This window comes from Palaemon carinicauda, chromosome 14 (assembly GCF_036898095.1).
Source record: "Palaemon carinicauda isolate YSFRI2023 chromosome 14, ASM3689809v2, whole genome shotgun sequence".
Taxonomy (NCBI): Eukaryota; Metazoa; Arthropoda; class Malacostraca; order Decapoda; family Palaemonidae; genus Palaemon; species Palaemon carinicauda.
The window spans coordinates 96,395,170-96,404,050 of NC_090738.1; positions in this window are offsets into that span (position 1 = coordinate 96,395,170).

Here is an 8,881-nt window from a genome sequence, read left to right on the forward strand (position 1 = left end):
AAATTCACCACCCGAGTCTAAGATTATCATGTGTGTAATTCCATGTTTACAAATGTAACACTCGTAAAACTTCCTAGTGCATTCAATCGCAGTTTTAGTTTTAAGCGCTATTAGTTCTGTATATCGAGTTAAAGCATCTATAATTACTAAGAGGTGCTTATTTCCTCTGTCTGACTCGTAAAATCCTGTTAACAAATCTAAATGTATTCTTTCAAAGGGTTGATTGGGCACAGGATAAGCTCCTAGGCTGACAGGTGTTTTCGTATGCCCTTTGTTTTCCTGACATGTGCGACAATTAGCTATGTGTCTTTTTATATCTGTAAGCATTGTATGCCAATAAAACAATGATTTGGCTTTCTGTGACATTAATGAGAACCCAGGGTGTCCATGTAATGGATTTGAATGCAACCAATTTAGGACAGTGGAAATAAGTGAGATTGGTACTACTACCTGGTCGTTAGTTACATGTGGTGTATTGCGGGTTTTCCATGTCACAGTCCTACACAGAATATTATCTTTGATTATATAATTCTGCTGCTTATACTTTATATATTCCTTTTCTTTATGATTGCCTTTCATAGCATTTATAATTGTTTCTATTTTCTGATCTTTTCTTTGCTCAATCTGTAATAATTCAGCACTCCAGCCTAAATCTTCTTGTTCAGATATTGTTTTTACAATAGGCATGGATGTTGATATATCTATTAATTCAGCTAAAGTACAAGATGACACGGTGTTGCGTGATAATGCATCCGCAATGATATTTGCTTTCCCAGGTAAATACCCGATTCTTGCGCCAAAATCTTGAATGATCAAATGCCATCGAGTTCGTTTAGGGCTGTGATTGAAGCCTTTAAAGAACTCTGTTAGTGGTTTATGGTCAGTAAGAACCTTAACGGGATAACCGTAAATTATGAACTTAAAATGCACTAGCGAATTAACAATAGCTAGTCCTTCCTTGTCTATTACTGCATACTTACTTTCGGAAGTTCTCAATTTTCGAGAATAGAAAGCTATCGGGAAAAACTGTTTATCATATTGCTGAAGCAATACCCCTCCTACTCCTAAGTCTGAGGCGTCTGTTGCAATGAAGAATTCCTTACCGAAGTCAGGAAATTTTAAGATAGGAGAACTACACAGTTCATCTTTCAAAGTATTAAACGCCTGTTGATGTTGCTCAGACCATATGAAATCTACGCCCTTCTTCGTAAGATCAGTTAAAGGAGCGGCTATTATTGAATAGTTGCGTATAAAACGCCTTTAATATCCACTACAACCCAGAAAATGCTGTATTCCCTTGACATTAGTAGGTATGGGAAAATTACGTATAGCCGACACCTTATCTTGGACTACTTTAAGACCTTGGCTTGACAACATGAAACCCAAATATATCAATTCTGTTTTGAAAAATTCACACTTACTAATCTTTACCCTTAAGTTATGTTGTCTTAATCTCTGTAGTACTACAAGATCATCCATATAGGCATGCAATATATCCCCTAACAAGTCTCCAAACACTATGTTAATCATTCTTGTAAATGTTATAGGAGCACAACGTAAACCAAAAGGCATCCGTAAAAATTCATAATGTCCCCTGGCTGTGTATGGGATACTATCTTCTTCTAATGATATCTGGTGAAAGCCTTTAATTAAGTCCAAACTGGTAAAATATTTATTCTGACCTAACAAAGACAAAATATCGTCAGTACATGGCACTGGGAATCGATCAGGGATCGTTTCCTCGTTTAGACGACGAAACTCGACGCAGATACGCCATGTTCGATCTTTTTTCGGTACAACTATTAAAGGAAAATTATAAGGGCTATTTGATTTTCTAATGACTCCTTCCTCTAACATTTTACCTACTTCATCATTTATTTCATTCTGGAATTTCATAGGGAGTCTGTACGAGGGTACATATATAATTTTCTGCTTGTCTTTTAACCTTATTTGATGCTCGATCACATCTGTTTTTCCTAAGGATCCATCCGTAGTGGAAAAGACATCTTGATATTTAGTTAAAAGTTCAAAAATTTTCTGCTGAATTTCTTCGTCTTGAATGTCCTTACTGATTTTATTTTTAATAGATCGCAAAAGGGATTCATCCGCAACTGATTGAGAGTGATTGATTTCAGCAACGGTAAGAATACGATGTTTATAAACTTCTACATCCAAGATGTGTTGATTTTTGTGAATTACTAAAGTGTTATTTAAATGATTACAGACTTCGATATTACATTGCTGATGTGAGCCTACTGTATAAATAGCTTGTGTGACAGACAATCCGTTAGTTTTCAAAGTATCGGAAAGGATTAATATTTCAGATCCCGGTAGTGTTTTCTTTATTTGCACTATTAAATTCGAAGGTATGTTTGGTTCGATAGATTGCGTGCAAGATGATATTACGGGTGAACGAGAATTCTGCTGGGTCGCGTATATTATTTCTTTATTAGTGAGACAAGTTATTGGTTCTTCAACGTACGTTACGGTTACATTTGTCGTCTCCTTTTTATCCAAAACTGACTTTAAGGCATTAGAATAATTCTAGAATTTCCCTTTGATATACACGCCGTGCTTGGCAGGAGCTAAGATAATGTTCTGATTTCCCATAGATGGGTATCCTATAATTACAGCTGGATACATATTAATGGTTTTTACAACAACAAATGTATCGGCAAACGTGCGATTACCGACTCTGAACTGAATATGAGTTATGCCTATGACGTTTAATTCATTATTTCCTATACCTGAAAGTCTAATTCCTGATTTTTCAATCGGAAAGTTCGAAAACAACAAATGATGCGTCTTCAAATCCATAATATTACGTGGACTACCAGAGTCAAAAAATAACGTAAAGGATTTGTGTTCTAAATTTACAGCATATAAGGTTGGCCGTAACTCATTTTGGCTTATTATTGTATGAATTCATTGCAAATCTACGGGAGCATGCACTATTTTACTTAATTCGGCCGTGTGTTTCATAGGAAAATCTATTGTCTCACAATTATCTGATAAAACATTAAATTGATTATTCAATACTATTGATGTTGACATGAATGACCTTGACCCAACATCACTCTCTTCCCCTCTAGAGTTAACTATGTGGTATTTGCTTTGCTCTTCACATTTTGAAAATTAGACTGACCTTGCGAGGTCTGGTTTGACGGCCCAGGCTCAGCGATATTTGAAGAAGTGTTTGTTTGTTTCGGACTCTGAACTGCATTGACATTTTGTTGTTTCTTCTTATTGTTAAAATGAGGATTTTTCTTTTTTTTTCCATATGGAACTGACTGTGGAATTGACTGTGTATTTCTAGGATATTGTTGTGTCTTACGCGCGTAACATTGACTATAAGAATGTGATGCTGTGTTGTGAACTGAGCAAAATTTCGTTCTACAGTCTGCGCTTATGTGACCTTGACGTTTGCAGTTGTAACACGTCACTCCCGCTACTGGACTGTTAATTACGTTCACTGTTTGTGGTTTTGTTTCATTCTTAGCAAAAACTTGAGTTAACACGGGATCGAGATCTGGACACTTGGACATGTGTTTCTTTATCTGTTTATAGACATCCAATTCCGTACTTGCAGGCACTAACTTCTTATCAAAGCTTCAGGCAACATAAGTGTCATGCAAGTTAAATACATTAATCGTAAAAAATCTTTCACGGAGATGTTATCGTTAGTAACCCAAGTGGAATTACCTAAAATGTCCTGATATTCGTTAAGCCTATCAGCTATGAGAGCTACTCACTCAATAACATTAAACCGATTCATAGTGGCTTGATTAAGTTATTTCGTAACGTTAACACTACATCCAAGGCTTCCTCACCCCCATAGATGGCACGTAACCTAACTTTGAAATCATCACAAGTAACTGCTTCTTGAAATGAAACACCTCTTAAATACGCACTCGCATCCCCCTTAGAAAAATCTATAAAACTTTTAGCTTCTTGTAATTGTACAAAAGGATCTACGATTTGTTTGGCATTTAAATGGGCATCAACGGATGAAATCCATGACTCCACATTTTGTGGCAAGAACCCGTTGACCCGACCTTGAAAAGGAAGGATTGCTGACCTGGCATTTACAAGTGTCACAATTGGAGGAGGATTAGCCTGGCCTACACCACTAGGTCCAGGGGTAGGGCTGAAATTAGGAGCCATGACTGCTGTATTTTTTTTTTCTATCTCTTTGACCCCTTTCAATTCTATCAAAATATCTATATGAGTACAGACGCCCACTGCGTAAACGCATATGTATAATAAAATTCCCCCAACACTGTTACTAATCCCAAAACATTTCCCCAAGAGTTTCTGAAAGAAAAAGGAATTAGCACAAAGAAAGAAAAATTCTAAATGAGAATTCGGAGTTTCTTATAACAAAGTTTAGGAATTCACTCACCCCAGTAATAATTGACTAACGACTTGTGATAACTACACTTCACTGCCCAAACTGAAATGAATACAAAATATCTGTTCTTAGCTTATATATGAAGTCGACACGTCCTCTCTCTCTCTCTCTCTCTCTCTTGATGTTTTGTTAGCGATGTCTCGTTCTAGTTTCTTGTTGAATGTAGTTCTTCCTGGATATGTCTTGAAATTGTTGAACGCCAGTCCTTGGGTTTCCTAGGATGTTGATTGAAGATTCAGGTTGTATACTAACATATGTTGATGTTAGCTTTTCCGTTGGACTTAGTCAAAATTGTAGATTCTTGTAGATAATGTTGAGTTCTTGAAGATCTTTCTCAGGTTTTACAGCTTTTATGTTGAAGTCTTGAAGATATTTCTCTGGTTTTACAGCTATTATTTTGATGTCTTGAAGATATTTCTCTGGTTTTACAGCTATTATTTTGAAGTCATGAAGATTTTTCTCTAATTCTTAGAGTTTAACCGCTGTCTTAGAGTTTAATCGCTGCCACCATTTATTGGCGTGCTACTGTTATAAGCACACATTGAGTATGAGTTGTTTTTCAGATGTATTTAAATGGATTAACTGAATACATCTTAATAGTTTTTAAGTTTTATTCTATAAAACAACAGAGTTAAACATCTCCATCACTGGAGGAAGCTGTGTTGGTCCAGATGACCAATTCTGGTGAAGTTTAGATATGAACTGAATAAATTATCGATATCACAGATATCGTATGCTTGGTTTACTTTAGCCACATGACGAAATTGGAAGACACCTGCATCCGGTGACGTCACAAACTTTCACACGAGGAGACAATGTGTTGACGTTAAGAAAAAATGTCAATTTGCCGAGGTTTGCATTATACGTCCTGTTTACAATTTGAATGACTACAGCAAATCCCAGGGTTAGCTCTTCCAACCAACATGATATATTACGTCATTTATTTTAAACATGTAATATTAACTATTCTAATCATTACAAATGAACATTTTAGCAGGATGGTGGAATGGTAGTAATGATGTAATCATTTTTTTTATTTAATTATTATCTTATTGACATTTACATTTTTTTAAAAGAATATTCACTACTCTGAAAAGTTTGGGAATTATGAATCCCCTCTCCCCTAACCCTGCAAGTCCGATTTTTACCCGACTGTAGTAGAGAATATCCTTTAAAAATCTCTTATATCTGTCATGATACTCCTAATTTTGGTATTTTTTATCATGTATAACTTTTATATAATTATATTTAGGCTCATGCATATGTATCTGAGATTTGTGATTTATTTTCTTTTTTTAAATACAATAGTTTTTTGGTGATTGATTGAAGTTACACATTTTTTAAAGGTACCAATAGATGTCGTCAGTGAGGTAATTTTCAGGTTAAATCACGGATGACATCTGGTTTTACGGAACATTTCGGTAAATGTATCATGAATAAATGCTTGCACGTTTAGTTATATAAAAACAAAACAAAGGATAATACGGCAAATGACAAAGTAAAATATTATGTCAATAAATTAATAGAATAACTTTAAATATCCAAGTTTTTTGTCTCATTTATTATTCAAAATGACAGAACCTCAGGCAATGCTCGTAATCAACATCTATCATTGCAGTTGGAAGCTTTAACGAAAAGTCCACCGATATTGACGTTTCATTATATGTTATATAGATTTGTCAAAGATTTGTTCATAATTTTACTAGCATAGTTTAGTCCTTAGTGTTCATCTTAATATGTATGATTATAATAAAAAAAAATAGAATAAAATTCTTCTTTATTTGGATAAATAGTAATTTTTCTCAATATCCACATTTTCATTATTACTAATATTATCATTACTATTTTTATTAGTGTTATTATTTTTATTATTATTAGTTTTATTATTCCTTTTAAGTATTTTATTATATTTTCTAACTCAACATTTAAACAACGTTAAATATTCAGAAGATAAATGGATAAAAAAAGGGAAGTACGCAATCAATTAAAATGTCAATAAAATAAAAATAGAAATAATGTTAAAGTTTTCATGGATAGCAGACCTAGTACAAAAGCTGTCTATTCTAAATCCATAAAAAAAGATGAAATAAAATGAAATATTACAGCAAACGCTCTCTAGTTATATCCAAATGATATATATTAATTAAAGAAATTTTTGTGTTTGGATATAGAATCATAATTACCATTTATTTGTTTATGATGGCGTAATCACCTAATTTTTATGTTGGACAACCTGGAACTCATTCAGCATAGACTTCATTCTCATCTGTAACACCAAATGTGACGATTAAAAATTCCTTTAAACTTTCACTTAAAGGTTAAATTAGTTTATGGTTATATGTTAGTATTCAAAGCGGTTGGCTTTATTTTTAGAATAATACACATACATTTGTCCGGGGATTTTTGTACGGTTTTGCGAAGGTATTACACAATAGTTTTTCATTTGATAATTTGTTCATATTTTCATAGAATTGAAAGAGTAATTTTATATTCTTTAGAACTATCATCGGTTTTTTAAACTATAAGAAATTTGTCTCATCGAATATCCAAAATTAAAAGGAAAATACTCCGAAAATGCAGTTTCAGAGAGAACGGTACTTATGTACCAGAATAGCCAACCGTAAGAAATCTAAGATATATTAAGAATTATAAAATAGTAATTCTTTCAATACTTACACAAATTCAAAAAGATTATATAACTTAAGTAGAATGTTACTTTAATATATTTTAAAATTATAACTGCATCTTGGACAATTAAAGCAATGTTTATAACATTCTTACCTTGATCCACAATTGGCACTCTGATAGAATTCCCTTTATGATAAATTGGCGTCTGCTGATAGTTCTTTTAGATGAAAGAGTTTGTGAATAACTACATGTCCTCAAACCAGACATTATGAATTAGCTCTCTCCATATATTCACCTAAAACCTAAATCCAAATAAATTAACTAGACATGGTCCAACTCGTTTTATTGTTTGTAATTTTGCCATTATGAAAGGTTAAAAGAATGTAATGTTTACATTAGGGCGGCAAACCTAAATAATCTATTCATGAACATTTAAGCAAGATGATGAAATGCTAATCCAGATACATACCTAAAATTTTCATTACTACCTTATTCCAATCACTATTTACTCCTCATTATAAAATGTTCTCTCTACTTGAAGTATTGGCAATTCTGAACCCCGGCCCCTTCTATGCCAGTCCAACTATACCCGAACCGTAGTTGAGAATACCCACTAATATTTCTTATATTTGCCAAGATACTTCTTATTTTGGTAATTTAGTCACACATTTTCTTTTATTTCTTTTTGTTTATAATCATACATGCGTAATAGAGGTTTTAAGAAGTAATACAATAGTTTCTCCGATAACTGACTGAATTTTTCACTCGTTCTTAAAGGTTCCAATAGATGGCCTCAGTGAGGCCTTTTCTGATAAAATAGTGTTGAAATCTGGTCTTAAGAACTTTTGAGTCATTGCTTCTCGATTGGATTAACCAATAGGAGCACTTTATTCGTGTAAACCGTTAGGAATATTTGCATGTCGCAGCAGTAATAATTAGATTTTAATTACGTTGCTAACGTGCTCATTATAAAGTGTTACCGTAGAAAGATGAAGATTTTGCATCTCTGCCAAAAATTATCTCTCTAGAATATGTTTAGGAAGTGAAGTGATCAACACTGCATCTACAGCATAGTCTTCAAGGACAGATGCCACGCTCACCTGAAGAAATAATGAGCCTCAGTAAGTGTACATGCAAAATGGGATGTAGTACACCACTCTGCACCTACACTAGGTAATTACTCTCCTGTAAAATGTTCTGTTAGTGTAGCATATCCTCCCTGTCTATAATTTTCGTATTTAAAAACATAAAGGATATTTCCTTAAAATCCAAATTAGAAGGATATAAGGAATCGTTGTATATTAGCATTTTTAAATCGAATTATTATCATTTGCTGTCTTTTCCTAATGTTGAGAGAGAGAGAGAGAGAGAGAGAGAGAGAGAGAGAGAGAGAGAGAGAGAGAGAGAGAGAGAGAGAGAGAGAGATTTTCTTATGGATAAGGATGAAATATATATATATATATATATATATATATATATATATATATATATATATATATATATATATATATATATATATATATATATATATATATATATATATATATATATACATATATATATATATATATATATATATATATATATATATATATATATATATATATATATATATATATATATATATATATATATATATATATATATATATATGATTAACGAAATTATTTCAGCATTTTCATTGAATCATCAATATCATTTTATTTGCTATTACTATTTTCATTATTACTAATTTTATAAGTACTACATTATTATCATTACTGCTATTTTATTTTGTTATCATTATTAGTATTATTCCTTTTTATTGCTTTTAGTAAATTACTCAATAATTGATAATGTGAA